The sequence below is a fragment of the Topomyia yanbarensis genome, chromosome 3 (assembly GCF_030247195.1).
Source record: "Topomyia yanbarensis strain Yona2022 chromosome 3, ASM3024719v1, whole genome shotgun sequence".
NCBI classification, from domain to species: Eukaryota; Metazoa; Arthropoda; class Insecta; order Diptera; family Culicidae; genus Topomyia; species Topomyia yanbarensis.
Genome location: NC_080672.1, coordinates 393,622,512 through 393,640,669, shown reverse-complemented (window position 1 = coordinate 393,640,669; position 18,158 = coordinate 393,622,512). Strand labels below are relative to the sequence as shown.

Genomic DNA, 18,158 nt, shown 5'->3' with positions numbered 1-18,158 from the left:
TGATTGTGGTAGTGTATTTGATGCAAATGATGAATTACATATTATTACACTAGGCCTATCCTAGCGTAGCGTTTAACGAGTGCTTTTATACTGAATGTTTAATTCATTTGTGGCGGAATAACAAGATATGGGGCAATAATTGAACGCTCGCATTTCTGATGTTGCTAAGTGCCTCAGGTTAAAGCCTCTATTCTCACTCTCTCGCGGTTGCTGCTGATGGTAGAATAGCTGCTACAGCTCTAATTTGACTTGAGTCATCGAATCGGAACATTTGTACTGGAAGAATTTTGTTGTTCGCAGTTCCAAACGAAAATGGCGTAATAGAAGCGAGATGGCGAACTGCTAGGTTATGCCGTGCGTATGAGTCGTACCGGCGAGGTTTGGTCGGATTCTCTAACCGAATCACAAAACATGGTTAGCAGTAAACTGTCCTTATTAGGACGAATATATAATGGAAAAAGAATTGAATTAGAATAATTCCTCTATTAACTTGATTTATATACCTTAACCCAATAAGAATATGGTTTAAATTATATAAACATTGTATAATTATTAACCGGCTTAATAATATTTTGTGATGATTTAATAATAGAAAATCAGTTGAATCAAAATGCGTAAAAAAATTTCATTACTTTGCTCCATGCCACTGTACACTTTGCCACATTGGTGCAAGTGTTTCAGGTCACACGATCTTTTATCTATGATGGTGAAAAACAAAACTTTTCAATATTCGATTTTGTCCTCAATATTGACAGCTCTGTCCGAAATAGACTGAGAAATTTCGGTTTTCCGCGTGGCTTCCAAGAGACTTTCTGAGAATTAGTTTTTCCATTCTATTTAGAAATCGCATATAGGTCATTCCGCACAAAGTGATGAAGGTTCAACTGAGAAAACTTGGAAAAGCGGCTATTTTGTAAAACGAAAAAAGCAGTTTTTTCTCACACTGTTGAAAAAACTTCATCAAAATCAATCAGTTATACTCTGCCAATGCCCTGAATACATTGATTCAATTTCATGAATATTTTTCCAACGGTGGGAGCATAAAAACTGTTTTTTTTTTCGTTTTCTAAGATGGCCGCTTATTGGGGCATTTTCAGTTAATCCATAAGAAAAAGATGGAAACTTGAAATCGACCTTAACAGATTTGAACTAATTTTTGAACAATTATTCATCTAGGGCCAATACATAGAAATCTAAATTTTTGTGTCAGTTGAATCACGTTTCGGTTCGTGGGAGCAACCACCCCTCTTAATTTTCATTTGATTATATCTTCGGTTCTATTTACTCTAAAATCAAACCACAAGATGTTTTTAGAAGGCAATTGTTTTAGCGGCAGTGCTGCCAACTATGCTATTTCTCCAGGTATAAATTAAAAGTTAATTTTTCTCGCAATACATATATTTTAATTTTGAAAATTCTAATTTCATCGTGTTTCTCAGACATTTTTACGTAAAAAACACTTCTAATCTCAATATAATTTGAGCTAGTCCCGACATACACCGTTTTGAAGGAAAAAACTGACATTTTACCATAAAAAATCCATTTTTACCGAAAATATTGAGAAAATCTTCAAATTGTCATAAAAACCGACCATGGTCTGCTATTGCTGGATTTTTGTCGTTATGCGTGTGCGATTTTATTTAAGATATTGGGGTTTTTTCGCTTCAAAACGGATAAGCTCAAATCTCAGGATAAGCTAAAACTATATTAAGATTAGAAGTGTTGTTTATGTAAAAATGTCTGAGGTGAGGTGGAATTAAAATTTACAAAATTAAAATATATGTATTGCGAACTTTAAATTTTAACTGGGGAGATTGCATAGTTGGCAGCACTGCTGCTACAAAAGCTAATATTTTTTCTGGACTCCTTGAACAACTTCCTCCAAAAGCAACTTGCGGTTTGATTTATGAATAAATATAATCGAAGATATAATCAAAAGAACATTAAAGTTTTTACCAATTTCTCAAATCGGGGGTGGGGCCTCATGGCCCGAGGGGTGGTTCAATTAGCACAAAAAAATTAGATGAACAATTCCTGCAAAATTGGTTCAAATCCGTGAAGGTCGATTACACGTGCCTTGATTACTTCGCGCGGAATGACCCATATACTACTACTATGATAATAATATTCGTAAATCTGCTATGAATTGGTTTCGTGTAGCAAACTTTCGTAAAATTTACATATTCTTCGTACATCATTCGTAGTCACTTTTAATTTTATTATGAGTTTTTCAGGAAATCCACGAAACGACTTTCGTAGGCTTATTACGAATTGTTCATTGAAATATTCGAAAATCTTTCTAATATTAACGAGCTTCTTTCGTAATATGAACGAAAAATCAACAACGGCATTGATTGGGGTATGAGAGTCGCAATAAGCAGTTTTTGGACCACACCCAGATGGGTGTCATTACCTCGAACCCGATCCATTCGCATACAGAGGCCAGCCTGTTGGGCACAAGTAACGTGGAAAGCAGCATAGCAGGGATTCCAATCGCACTGAATGCACGATCCCATTCCCTTCTGCTTACAAATACAATAAACCAGCCGCCATCCAGTGAGAGGTATCATTTTTATCAAACATAATGATTCCAAAAATACTGTATTGACTAACCGAAGGTTCTACTCGTACTGGGACGTAAAACACAGTTCACCGATCGACTGGAGCTTTGCATAAATCGTTTGCTTCTCCGGAATGTACAGAACTTTTGCCCAGTTATCGATGCTTGAAAGAAGTAGTCAACTCACGGAATTCATTTTCTGTGTCCATCTCTTTACCTCGTAAAATCGTTTTTTTTCATCATCTTTTAAATGTCAGTAAAGCAAAATCGATTTATTTTTCAAAATATACATCATTGCCAAAGATTTTCGTAAATTGTACGAACTTTTTCGTGTATTTTATCAACCAATTCTTGCAAGTAAACTAAACAGATCCGTCATCAACCTAAGAGTTTGTGTTGTGTTGTATCTGCCGTGTGACGAACTCCCGCTTTGCCATGGGATTGCATCGATTAGTATAATGTCGGAGTGCAGCTGCCTTTGAGCGTATTAGTTCCCGTAGTCGTCAGTTTGACCATGATGGTTTTGGTCGCGAACTAGGTGCAGGAACATGTACACTGAAATGCTGTTTTAAGACAAGCGAAAATCTTCCTACTGCAAAGTCAGGATTAATTGCATGATTTGGCAAGGACATCCAGTCAATTGTCTGCAATGAGCTAAGAAGCCCCCAGTGAAGTCAGCTTTCGGAAATTTAAATTCTCTCTTCAGTTAATCTGTCAAATCGAACCTGCGGTGGACATGTATGCGAAACTAGTAGCGAAGAACGATGTGAATCAATGCCAACTAATGGGTCGTGTGCTTCCAAAACAGTGCAGTTTGGTGAAACTTCCTCGTTTAGAAATAGAAGATCCACTGTTCTATTACGATGGTTAGTAACCGTTGACATTTGTTACATGTTGAACAAAGACATAAGGCCACGTTAGACCTCGAGAAGGTCGATTCAGAAGGGTCCGGGACCGGCATACCCTAAATGAGTATGTCTCCAAACAAGACCAGGTTGATTGTGATCACCAAATAGTCAATGAACAGTCTGGTGGTCAAGAGAAATTGCGATGTGAAGTGCGGAGTTAGTGTGCTGGAGGAAGATAAATAATACACAATCATTTTATAGTACAATGTATACGTATGTTTACCTAAAGTTGTTCGAGATTGCAGACAATGCCGGTTTTTCGCTCGGACGACAATCGATTGGACACAGCGATGAGTACACCCTCACCATGTTTTTTCCATCGATTTCATCGTTCAGTCACGTCTCTATAAGAACAATAACACCATGCTCACCATCCGAAACAGTGCCGAACAAGACATCAGTTTTGGTACGCAGTTCTCTAACATTCTGGTAGTATATCTCGAGTTGTTGATGTCGGCAACCCTCTGATAAAACAGAAACGTTCTTTCTTAGTTGACTGGTGGGCAGAAGAGAAACGTTGCTGTCAGATATTTTACATCCGCCGAATGTCTGAAACTGAGACACACTTTGAGGGTGCGCAGCACCTCGCATAGCTTCGAGAGGACATATACCTCCCTTGACTTTATCTGATGAAACAGTGACAAATCCTCCATACTCTTCGGGTTGCCTGATGTGTTGAAGAGATACCTCGTTGCCAGGCATTGCATTTATCGCTCATATGAGTAAATGCGTCCAGATAATTTGCTATTGTGACATTAAAAACTCACATTTTCACACGAAAAGTTATTGGCACTCACACAACTTCTCCGGATAAATACAATGTGTTATTTCTCCGGATAAATAAAACAGCCGGAGAATGAGCGAATGAGTTTATCACGGTATCCTTTTGGCGCTCACTGCCTTGCTGTCACTATTCCAAAACACTAAAGAACAAGTCTATCGTACTTCTTTGCCGCCTTCCTTTGAAATTGAATGTATATTTTGACGCTTTTATTGATTTCCACGAAATTAAAATATTATCACCTTCTGCGGCGAGAAGGAAAAAATCAAATAAATTTTATCCGGAAAATTATTTCTCACGCCATTTGTGGAGACGGAGAATTTTGCGACTCATCTTATCTCGGAAAAGTTGGACATCGGATAAGCTTCTTCTCGCGTGAGTGAGAGAGAATTACAATGCCTGCTCGTTGCCATCTCGAATTTTGTCTGTGCCGGTTGTCTGTAACTGGGGTATACATTAAGGGCACGCAGTACTTTGAATAGCGTCGGAAGCAGGGTGGCCAGACCTACCGATTTATCGGTAGTCCTACCGATTTTGGTCTTCCCTACCGAGTCACAGACGACCAAGGCAAAACTACCGATATTTTGTTATCCCTACCGAAAACTACCGATTTTTATTGATTTTGGACAAATCCTACTCAACATTCCTTTTTTGGGTTGGATTTGGTCTGAGATCTGTGTTTCCAGTATATTACAATTCTATGTCAACACTACGTTTTTGGGACAACAACCCGGCCTACCGATAACTACCGATAAACTTTTAGTGACCCTACCGATATTAAGGAATTCTATCTGGCCACCCTGGCCGGAAGGACATGTACCTTCTGAGAAAACATAAGTGATGTCATCGTGATTTTCTAGTTGGTATTGGAGTTGACAGGTGATTGTTAGCAAATCGATTGAAAATGTTGTATACATCAGCCGAGTTGTGTTCCCTGTCGAACATCGAGTCGAGAACATCAATAGAAGACTGCAAGGGAAGGTCATTTTGAGGGCGCGTAGCATCTAACATAGCTTCGATAGGACATATATGTACAGTTCTTTAGCTAGCAGAGCAGGAGTATATTCTCCCATCCACACACACAATCTCTCCCATTCAAAACGTACAAGCGCTAGTAGCCTTCGCGATAACACAAACTGGGTCACAAATAATCGCTATTGTGCTCAGGGATGCCACATTGAAATCTGTGTTTCGGTCAAAAAAATCTTTTTACCATCTGTAATGACTAAAACAGGAAAAAAATCTATGAAAATCTGTGATAATTTTCCAAAAAATCTGTGAAAAATCACAATATTTCCAAAAATCTGTGAAATTTTCATCAAAAGACCAAAAATCTGTCATCTGTAAAAAAGAATCTGTGATCAAAAATTATGAAAAAAATCTGTGACATTATAGAAAAATCTGTGAATATGGTAGCCCTGATTGTGCTATCTTATTGCAAGCGCCATTTTGCACATTTCGATAAAAACAATTTTTCATAGTTTGATATTGAATATCTTGAAATATATAAATGGTACAAACAATTCAAAGAAGACAATCGATTCATTTATCTATTATGTATTAATATCTCAAATAATACGAAGATAGGTGGACTATGTTGCGAGTTTTTACTATAAATGTAAACAAAAGTCGCACTCACACGTGTCATAGGTGTGTATTGATGATAAAATTTATATGACGTGTCATAATCAAGCATGAAAAATTTTCCGTGGAAAAAAATCATCAATTATTAACTTTTATTCACATCTTTGGCTTCATTTGGTTTATAAGCAATCGGTGAGATGCGTTTTGAAGGAAATGAGTCAGAGAATCTAGAAAAAAATATTTATTTTTGGTTACAGTGTTGCCAAATATGCTATATTTACAGTTGAAAACTTAAACTGCATTTTTCTTATAATTCGCATATTTTTTTGAAAATTATTATACCATTGTGTTTTTCAGATAGTTTTACACATAAAAACATGTTATACATAAAGATAACTTGAGCCAATCCCAGACACAGTCATTTGAAACAACAAATTAAAAATCTCTCAGCGCGTTTCTCGCTATATCTCAGAAAGCAGAAAGTCAAAATTCTGAAAACACCACTTTGTAGAGATTTTTTTGACAAGTGATGTAGCATATCTAACTCAGTTTACCCTAAAATGGCGTTTGTCATAAGATAGCACAACAGCGACGAAATGCGAACATACAATCATCCACACATACTTGCATCTGCGATCTCGCCAATATTAAAACACCCCGTTAATTTGGTGAACGTTTTACCACCTATAAATTTACAAATGCGGTCTCAAGTATTAACCCACTGCTAGCGCGATCATTAATCGGACAGGTCCGGAATACTCTACCCTCGATCCTAAAGCGCAGCCTTATGCCTTCAGTTGGAGCAATCAAAAAATGACGCTCATATCCACTATACAACTGGCGACATGACCGGGAACTCTAGTAATATAGGAAAACTTACTCTCTTCTAGCATCCGAACTATACACTAAAGATTAAGTTTCAGATTCACAGTCCGCGCGCGATCATTCAAGAAGACATGCAAATATGCGAATGGCCACACGGTTATAAAATCAAATTTATGCGGGCAAAGTAACGCAAGCGTCTGCAAACACGAATATCACATTAACGTACAAACGCTCGAGCCTCTCGCGATCATCCACGTACACTTGCGCACACGATCTCACAAACAGGACAACGCCCCGATGCACAGTGTCGCCTAGCCGGACAAAACCTCAAAATTTTATTTTAGATTTTTCGTGATTTAACATTTTTCTCTGCTTCTTAACAGGTTGAATAGAGTCTTCTCAAAATATTAAGCCCCAAAGACGAGAGTTCAATTTTTTACAGAACTTCGAAGGTGAAATAGATGATGAAATCTGAGAAAAACTCTTTTCAAACCTAAGTTATTCAAATGAATATATCTTTTTAGTTAAGATTCCGATTGGAGTCAAACTGATTTCATTTGAAAGGATATTCGCTGGATTTATATCTGCCATACGATTTAGTCGATACAAGCCTTTCTTCTCGGTCAGACATGAAAAACAAATAATAAATCGAGCAATAGTTTAACGTTATAATGTTCAAAGTGGCTGTACATTTTTTTGAAATGGTTCGGAAAGATCGCTTATTGTTCACTATACTTGAAAATTAGTGTACTTTCCGAAAATAAATATCTTGTTTTGCCCCTTTCTGCCCCGAGGTATGAAAAAGATGATTTTTCATGATACGTCTGAAGGAGACGCATGGTAGCCTTTGACTACCCAGGGTTCGCAATATAATTTATAGATGTGTCTTATCATTATCAACAATTGAAAAAATGTGTATTCTGTTAAAAAATTCACCGAACCTAATTTTTTGAAAATGAATTTTCGGAAATAGTGCACTTTGTATTCGTAAATGTTGAATTTTCGAACCACCCTAAGTGCCAAAATTTTGAGGATTAAAAAAACAAAAAATAAACATCAAATATGAATTCAGCGTCACAAAATTACCCTAATGTGAAGTTTTCATCAAATTCGGGCCACTTTTGAGGTTTTGTCCGACTTTTGTATGGAAGGTGATCACTGTGCGATGACTAAGTGAACATTTTAGCATTTATAAATTTACGAACGCGGTCTCAAGAGTGAACCTACAAATGCTCGCCTTCGTATGATCATGAGTTGATTACATCCGGATATTCATACTCTACAGCACTAGTAGCCTAGGTCCATGCCTTCAATTGGTCCAATAAAAAATTACGTTCATAGCCACACTTTCCATTGTGATCGGACGGGGAACTCTAGTGATATGGAAAAACTCACTCTCTGCTAGCATCTGAGTCGAACACTGAAAATTAAGTATCAGATTCACGGCGTGCGCGCCATCATTCAAGAACACAGGCGACTATGGGAATGGACACACGGTTATAAAATCGAATTTATACACGAGAAGTTACATACAAGCTACCACACGCGACATAAAAATGCCCAGGTGATCGAACACGTTAACGTACAAACGTTTGAGCCCTTCGCGATGATACACGTCTTGTCCCTACGCTCGTACATATCTGAACCGTATCGTACAGCAGAGTGTTTTAGTGGGTGACTTTTCCCGTCTCATCTGCAATTGTTTGTGAGTGATTCTGACGGGGAGCTCTTCAGAGATCCTATCGCTACAGTCCCAGTAGGATAACTCTCGAACAAATGAATGGATCATGGAGAAGCTTTCAATAAAAAAGTTTCCCTAACAACAACTTTTGACATATTTTTATAATTCATACCATTTACAGTCAAAAATACAATTTTCTTTTTGAATATGATTCTATGCGATATTTTAAATCAAAATTCTAATAACAAAAATTTTGTGAAATATAGTACTTCTCGAGATATTTCAAATTTCGTTTTAACAACACAATTCTTTTGGTTTCTTATGATATTTTCAGAAGTTATTCGCGTTTCTCCATCAACAATAATTAGTTTTTCAGAAGGCCCATAACAATTACTCTAACTTTCTCTTTGGCATCAAGGTGATATTGTAAACCATTTGAAAGCTATACAAAAACAACCAAAATATGTTCGTACTATTTAGTTTAATCCAGTCTTCCCAAATGAACATCGAACACCATGTTCGCTCTAGTTCTGTGCTCATCCTACGCCATCATTTCGTGTGCAAACTCGAACGCCTAATGCATACCAAAACACGAGCCCATGTTCGTCTGCACAACCGAACCCCATGTACGTACGCGGTGTTCGTACACACAGGTTCTGGATACTAGTTCTCTCTTTCTCTCACTCATCATCATTAGCATTGACTCATTCTGTTTTGTGTGTGGCTTTCTTATGTACGCACACGGTGTTTAAACCTAAGTTTGCACATCTTATCGCTTGGGTTCGGTGTTCGATGCGAACCTGTACACAAAGGCAAATCATGTTTGAGGTTGAACGCGTGCACGAAATTTTGTACACGGGTGCAAACTTGTCGATGTTCATGGGAAGACTGGTTTAATCATAAGACCCTATGGTTGAATAGTATTTTGATTGTTTTCGTATAACTTTCAAATGGTTTACAATATCACCTTGATTCCAAAGAGAAAGTTACAGTAATTTTTATGGGCCTTTTGAAAAACTTATTATTGTTGTCGTAAGAAAACAAAAGAATTCTGTTGTTAAAACGAAATTTGAAATATCTCGAGAACTACTACTACATTTCAGAAATTTTTTGTTATGAGCATTTTGATTTAAAATAGCGTTTAGAATCATATTTAAAAAGAAAATTGTATTTTTGACTGCAAGTAGTATGAATTATAAAAATATGTCAAAAGTTATTGTTAGGAAATCTTTTTTATTGAAAGCTTCTCCATGATCCAAATACACTGAAAAAGTTTCTTGGACGCCTTTAAAACGATAAACATTTTTTACATTTTATAATTGGGTAACGCGAATAACTTTTAAAAAGGGTATAATTACACAAATTACCTGTTTTTGTTGGAACAAAATTCCAAATATCTCGAAAATTATTTTAGAAGATTTTTGTTAAATACATTTTGATTTAAAATGAGAGTTAGAATTATATTCTGTAATAAAATTACTGTTTTGTGTGTCAATTAGCGTGAAATTTAAAAACATGTGCAGTAAGATTCTGTTTTTGGCGCGTTCCGTTTTTGGCATGCTCCATTTTTGGCAACAAAAAAGTACCGTTTTTGGCAACATTATTTTTGTTCATAGTAAATCTTTTGAAAAATGCTCAATAATCATTTTGTTGTAATAATGGATATCGCTTTTGACGTTATTTCTAAACATAGGAGCCATATTTACTATATTTTATGGGGGCGGGCATAGCGAATAAAGTTAAATTCGTTGATTTTTTCTATTATTTCATTCCATTTCACATATTCTTATATAATTAATGTTCTTGTAACATTTATGATGTCACAAATTGAATATAAAAGCTTTTAAGGTAAAGTTCCATTTTTGGCACGGTTCCAGTTTTGGCAACTGAAAAAAAATATTGTTGCCAAAAACGGAATCCTACTGTATAAAATTATTGTTAGAAAAACTTTTTTACTGATAAGTTCTCCATCATACAATCACTTTTAAAATGTTTCTTTTTTTCTTGAGGTTTTTATTGACAAAATATAAAATATTAGAAAAAATGGGTTTTTTTTACAATTTCAATTTTTAACACAAATGTTTGTTTTTGTGAAAAATGACACATCATTTTTTTCAGTGTATATTTCTTTCACACATAAATATTCATTCTCTGAAACTTGTCCTCATAAAGTTTTTCTGTATAAAATACAGTAATCGAACAATTTTTTTTTAAATTAATGCTCGTAGAAATGTTTACGCCCTTTTGAAAAATTGCTTTTGAGTCAAAATAATCTTACTGATTGTGGAAAATGTTTAGTCTTCCATGCCGATGAAATGTGTCGGAATCTAAAATGGTCGGTCAGGATTTTAATTATTTTCGGACGGATCTTCGTGGAATTCCTCAGAAGTATTGTGTACACTGAACTCATAATTATAGTTTAGTTTCGGATACCGAAATATTCTCTGATGTATGTAGGTACAGTTCTCTCTTTCAAGTGCGATGAATAAACTTCACCGCAGGAAAAAGCTGCACCATGATGAAGTAAACAAGCGAAAGTTTTCTTCTTTCAATGTATCGCACAAACCATGGTTACACCTCCCTACCATATGACGGACGACCTGCTCCAAACATTTTCCTCTTGCGGTAGCTCTGATACCATATTTTCCATCGCAACAATCTGGAAACGAGCTTTCTCTCTCATACTTTGTAGTCAACATTCTCTCCAAAAGCTTTCAGTTTATTTTTCACCATCCTTATCCGACTGCATCTATAGGGACAGCTTTGTTCGGTAAGTTCTCGGAAAGCATCCGAAAGCGAGAGTCTTCGTCGAAGGAGTGGGCGAGATCAGCTGTGTGGAAAACAACAAACCGCACATGGCGGCGCCGGAATTTTCTCCCATTCTTTCGCTCTCTTCCACTCTCTCTCTCTCTCGGTGAAAGTTGATTTTACATCCGATCGCTAGTGAGTGTATTTTTCAACTTTTCCGGAGCTTCCCGCATCCGATGCCGAACAGCCAACTGCCGGCAACAACAGCAGCGGCGGCGATGGCGGCGGCTGTAACCTAACGGTACGGGAATCAGTTGCAAACTTCACGTGGCCGCGTCAGCAAGTTGATTCCACATTTCTCATCAAGCGTCGGTCGGTCGGTTAGTAAAATAGTTCAGACTCCGGATCGGATCTTTTGTGTGTGTGTGCGTTTGCGTCTCGCCTCCACCGCGCAGCACCGGTGATAGTGCGACAGGATTGGTTCCGTTTTTGCACACAAATAACTAGTTGGATACCTATCGGGGGGCCAGTCCAAAGGTGTGATGATGTGCGGACATAGTCCATTCCCGAAAGGATGCTGTGGATGAGTTGGAAGCGGCCCGACCCAACGGAAGTTTTCAGTGGATGTTAGTAATTTGATTGGATCGATTCGGTGACGAGAGTAGAAAGTGAAAGTGTGGAGGTGTGATCGATAGAGAATTAGTCTTCGTTTCCTAAGTGGTTTTCTAGTGTAGCCAACTGAAACCTGTGGTAGCTGTAGGAAATAAAAAAAAACTAGTGTTTTAGAAACTAAGTAAAGTAAAAGTGTTAACAACCTTCATCACTGTGCTTTGGATGAAAGCTTTAATCGTAGTAGCCGTTTCCATGGATTAAAAACCCCTCGCTGTAACGGATACATGTTCCAAATCTTATGAAAATCAGGTGATTTAATTACGTGTAGATGTTTATTTTACAGGCATTCTTCAACCACCAAACACGATCGTCATTTCTCGCTGCAAAAGAAAAGAAAAAAACTCGCCTTCGCAGTAGTGTTTACAGCTTCAGTTGTTTACATTAACACGCCTACACTGTACGTAAAATACAACGTAATATGGAATGATTTTTTTTTAAATTTTCGCTAATGGAAAAATTTGATGCAATATTTCTGCAAGGAACAATTGTACATTTTCCAATTGAGGTAACAATTTGAAAATCTACAATAAATTTTATTGCATTATTTTTTCTCCATTGTTTACATCAACTTCTACTGAGATGTGATACAAGCAATGTAAAATATACACTGTGAATGCGCTTTGGGAATAAATCACAAAATTGTTTTGACATTTTGAATCGAGGTTATCGTCAAAACAAAAATCGACGAAGCGTGTTATTTAACTTTTAACAAAAGTAAGCGTGATTCAAATTCTAGTTTCCTGGAATCACCAATAAAAGCAAACTTATGACAATTCAAAATCGGATGAAATCAACAGACGCAAATATAGAAAATTTTCGCTCCGGATGTCAGTCATCTACCCACGAGCTCATTCGATTAGCGCCTTACCACATCATCATCATCATCATTCGAATAGCAGATGAAGTTAATTAATAATCGACTTTCGTCTCGAATATCCGTATAAATTGGCATGATTAATTTACAGAACTCGTCAAAACAGCTGGAATGCTGGATCCCGTAACAGATCGAACATTTTCGTACAGTGTACCAAAACATCGTTCATATATCGTAAATGTCACCTTCAATCCTGATTTGTGGTGTATTTGCCCTCCGGTAAATACCTACCCCCCCATCCCCCAGAACCAAACCAACTTCCCTTTTCGTTCTCAAACCATAAAAGCAACATAAATCCGGTCCCGGTGAATTAATTTGCGGCCGTGGTTGGTGTTGGAATTTGATTAAAACGTAGCGAAACCACTAACTAAGTTTGAATCGAACCCCAACCTACGTCGGGTCGTAGCAGTGCAATGGTAAATCCATCTAGTAGGCTGGCTAGTTACGAGTTGGTTGGTTGGTTGGTTGGTAGCCATCTCCCGTCAGAGTGCAATTACATCCCAATCAGGCCCACTACCGACATCCGTTGGGTTTGAAACGAGGGGCGGTTAAGTATGGAAATTCCTGCAAAGTCTCGAGAGTGTGCCGAACGGTGGGCAACCATTATGGGATATTTTTGGTTTAGTGCTTGAATGTTCCCTGCACACCACAATTGGAATGGAGCTTATGCTGCGAAGAACAGATGGGATTCGAATTTGGTGTTTGGGTTCGGGTGCCATGTGGGACGATTTGTCGGATTTTGGACTGCTGAAAGCGATTGGACAAGATTGGGTCTGGAAATGATTGGGAACAGGATGCAGTGAGCTACCGGAGTGTTTCGCTGCCGATCCCTCTCTACAAATTGCATCACTACTATCGGGGGCAAGTGCAGCTCCTGCAGTGTACCTTATCTTGACTAGCGGTTTGTGGGAAGGTTACCATTTTTTTTTAATGAAGCTCTTGAAAATTCGAAATGATCCAATGACGTACTTTTTTGTTTCCCTGGTTGTGGGCAGGTTCCGGTTGTTGGCCACCCTTCATTGTGCTAGCGATTTGCTAGCGCTATGAAACTTTGTACAAAGTCACATCGTAACAGAAACTGATTTCTGAGTGCACTTCGCACCAAAAATATCTATCCACATTTTCTGTGCTGAACAAAGCCTTTAATATTATTATCCCGATTTAGCTAGGTACCATCTCATCTATTATTACAAGAGTTACGAAATAGTAATGAAAATTGTAGTGAGATAGAGAATAGTCTATGAATGCATTCGTACGGTGACTCTCGAAGCGATTAGACGTTCCACCAAATCTGTGCATTGTAGTACAAAGCTTGCTAATCCGTTTTCAAGGTAAACTTTTGTGCTCTTCACCTTCTAGAGGTTTTAGCTTTTTTCTTTTATATGTATATAACCGTTATTCTTTTCTTTGGGAGCAGCTTGGGTACCGTTAAAGTTATGTGCCACTATTACATTACCTTCCTCATTCTTGTTTCTCCTGCCATCATGCACTGGGCTTTAGGCTCGTGCAAAAATGACAAAGATTCGTCTCAAGGAGAGAAGGACGTCGAAAAATCTGACTCCCCGGTTGAAACTATACCCATGTTTCTTAACCATGCTTATTGCTGACGAAAAACAAAGAGTTAAATCCGTTGAAGATTTTACGAGTTCTGACGGAAAGATATTCGGCTGTGACAAATACGTCGGTAATTCGCCCTGATATGCTTCGGTTTGTGGTAAATAGTTTAAAGCAGACAAATGATATTACTGGCTACGAGCCTCTCACGATGGAGTATAGAGTCCACGTACCAGATAACCGGGTCGAAATCGTTGGTGTACTTTCTGATTCGAGTTTAAATTGTGCAAATCTGCTGAAACACGGAGTTGGCTGATTTTAGGATTTAAGCTAGAGAAGGTATTTGACTGCAAACAATTGCATTCAGTATCAGTGCAGGTGCCGGGAATAGCGTCTATTTCTACTCAGGCTCGTCTACCTGTTTGCCATTAAGTGCTGCTGGTCATGAATTGCTTTAATGGCATACAAAATCAAGGTTGTAGCAAAAAAGTTCGTTCTGGGAAATGCAGCCGAAATCATGTGGATGATCCCTGTGGAAGGGAAGTAGAAAAGTGTCTTTACTGTGGCGGTCATACTCCGCATACAACGCCACCGGACACTACGAATATCTATACTAACTTGTCTACTGCCGAATCCGGCTTTAAAGACCCCCAGGAGGGAACATTTTCTGCTGTTCCTAGAAGCAATAGAAAGAGGAGGAATATGTGCTTCCTTAAGAATACAATCAATTTCGCATGATCTTGATTAAAAGAGCTACGAGTCCGCGATATCCGACAAAATCGAGAGCTTCCTCCGGAGGAAGAGTATGTGTTTTTGGCTGGCTTGATTTTCGACACAGCGACTCTAGTTCTTACTAAACGCTTACCAGACACGGACGGTTTCCTAACCTATGGTGGGACGAAGAGTGCTCAGACGTGTACGCGGAGAAAGCGTTCGCGTGCAAAGAATTCCTAAAGGTCGGAACGCTTGACGACTTCACGCAACATATGCAACGTTATATACAAACCAGTGGGGAATGTACGTCCCACCAAACCAGGTTGAAATCGTTGGCATAGTTTCCGATTCAAGTTTGACTTGCGCGAATCTGCTGAGTCCCGGGTGGTCTGAATCAAAGATCCCATGTTTCAGCCAGTGAAGGCTGCTTGACTGCAAACGATTGCATCCAGCATCAGTCGCAGATGACGGGAAGAGGAGCTATTTTTAATTAGACTTATATCGGGTGACCTTCGCCGGATCTACATCCATTGTAGCAAAAACGTTCGTTCTGGGAAATGCAGTAGGAATCATGGGGATGATTTCTATGGAAGGAATGTAGAAAAGTGTCTCTTCTGTGCCTAATCCGACTCTGACGAACCCCAGAAGTTTTCTGCTGTTCCTAGAAGCAACAGAAAGAGGAGGAACATATACTTCCCTAAAAATTCAATCAAAATTTCGTATATCTTCAGCCGAAATATAACGGATAGGGGAAAGGTTGACGACATTCTTAAGCATATAAAACTGTCGTTAGTTAGCTAAGAAATATCTGGTTTGGCAGGCTTTCTGTACCTGTGGTTCCAATTTGGGTTGTCAATTTAATGCCGAAAAAACTAGTCGGTTCCGACAGCATGAAGTAACAAGTTACATTACGCTTGTCCGGACATGCCGTAGACTCAGGTGATTCGCATTTCTAATGCCAAAAGATCCTGACTCCTACGGTAGCAGACAAAGGGTTAAGTCGCCGGTAAACTTTAAGCTTGCTCATATGACCCTTTCCACGCTTTTCTAAACTTTCTCCCTTGAACTCCTTGCTCTCCCTTGAGTAGTATGGCTCTTAATATTCAAAAATATACTTCACCTTACAGTTGCTTGCTAATTAAATGCTGTAACAACAGTTGGTAGAGCTACGCGTCCGCGATGTTCGACAAAGTTTGCGTACAAAGAATTCCTAAAGGTTGGAACGCTTGACGACTTCACAAAACGTATGTAACGCTAGAAGAGATAATGAAGAGCTTGATGAAAGTCAAAAAACGCGGATATTGACGCCGCTTCGTCGGCGAATAATTTAGAGAAACATCGATGACCACTCTTTGTGGCTCGACCTGATGTACGCGAAATTGAGACAGTACTAACGAAAACATAGAATATGCAAACCGCTGGAAATTCAATTTCACAAAGAAAGTCAACCCAGCGGCTAGTCCTTCACAGAAGACCTATCGCGTCGCGCCCCCTCACGATAATAAGATGGTGGAGTTTTTACTCGCTATCTTGTTATGTAGCAACAATGCTCCAGTTTTAGACCGAATCAAATTCACCTTGCTGAAGAATCTGCCTGACTCCGCGAAAAGGCTTTTCTTCAACAAGTCCCTTGCGGGTAACATCGTCCCTCATGACTGGAGGTAAGTGTAGGTTATCGTCATCGCAAAACCAGGAAAACCAGCCTCCGACCAGAACTTGTATCGGCCGATTGAAAAATGCAGTCCAGTATCCGGAAGTTGGTCGAGAGAATTATTTTATCCCACTTCTAACTGTGGGCCGGGATAAATGGTCTTGCTGTAAGATACACAATTTGGTTTCCGCAAAGGCAAAGGGCCTTGTTTTGCTTTCAACAGCAATTCAGATGGTCTATGCTAACAGAAAGCAGATGGTGTCAGTGTTTTTGGATAGTAAGAGTGTTTTTGACTCTTAAAATCATTCATGCCCATGTTGTTTGTGGACAACAATGCTTTTAAACAGCTATAACTTTTGATTGAAGCTAGATTTTATCACAAAAACAAGCAAGGCTATTAAATGTGACTATTGCCTTTCATTTGAGTATTAACAGTTACCGGGATCAGCTCTAGAACTGAAGTTATTGCAATTAGTCTGATTGGATTCCGATGGAGCAGTGCTGCCAGGAACAATTGACGGTGACGACGAAAAATAAAAGTTATGGTGCAATATTGTTGAAAGCTGACAAAACTTATCAATTTAGACTAACTTTGGCTACGTTTATCATGCAATCGGGCATTTTTTAATATTCCAGGAGAATTGTATTGAGCATTGGCAGGTAAAAATTGAGCAGCTTCTAACACTGCAAGGGAAGCACCTATCTTTATGAAAATAAGCTTTTCTTGTTTTTTGATCCCACCGTTTTCAAGGAGAAAACCCTAATGCACTAGATAAAAGTTGGGCATGAAGGGGTTGATGTATTATCATTATTTTTTAACCTTAGTGTAATGCGCTTTTTTATTCGGGTTAGAAAAATTTCTAACCCTATGTGTGGGGATTGGGTACCGAACTTAGATGAGCAACGTACAAGGCAATCGATTGACCAACTACGCTATGCCCGTACTTATCTAATAACCCATTCTCTCTGGCATTGTAGGCTCAGATAAAATAAAGTCTGTCGAGTCACCTGCATTTTCATAACACCTAGCTTCGTTGGTAATACCTAGGAAGTGGTGTCGGCAAACCTAACGGACTTCACCTCTTTGCATTGTGGCATGCTGTGTAGTCGTGTCACGCACGTGTTGTTGGTTTTGAAGCACCATCTCGGTCAAACTATTGAACCGCTTATTAGTTTGGCCGTGAAGGAAGCCTTGTGATGTTGCTGTAGAATTTTGTGTATGGTGAAACTGTAGACTAATTTTCAATTTCAATAATGTTCCACCTGGCTAATGAAAAGGTCAGACACGGCAATATTTTAAATCAACAGCCACTGTATTGAACTTAAAATTTTGTTTTTGGCTCTAGCAACCCCACGTGTCGATTTCTGTACACGATGTGTAAAATTTCTTACGCTCGTTTGCAGATTTATGACGGTTTACGCATGCTTATCTGACATTAACCCATTCATGCCCATGTTGTTTGTGGACAACAACGTTTTTAAGCAGCTATAACTTGATTGAGGTGAGATTTGCTCACAAAAACAAGTAAGGCTCATTATTGTGGTTGTTGTATTTAATTTGAGTATTAACAGTTACAAGGATCAGCTCTAGAACTGAAATTATTGC

General features: G+C 38.5%; 1 protein-coding gene across 1 annotated transcript in view; it reads left to right on the top strand.

The window, feature by feature from the left end:
- The first annotated feature begins 11,508 nt into the window (after positions 1-11,508).
- The window catches only part of LOC131694238 (potassium channel subfamily T member 2), a 510,796-nt gene continuing 504,146 nt past the window's right edge, over positions 11,509-18,158 (top strand). The window contains exon 1 of the mRNA XM_058982768.1: positions 11,509-12,008. The gene's annotated coding sequence lies outside the window, so the exon portion shown is untranslated. The remainder of the gene's footprint in view (positions 12,009-18,158) is intronic.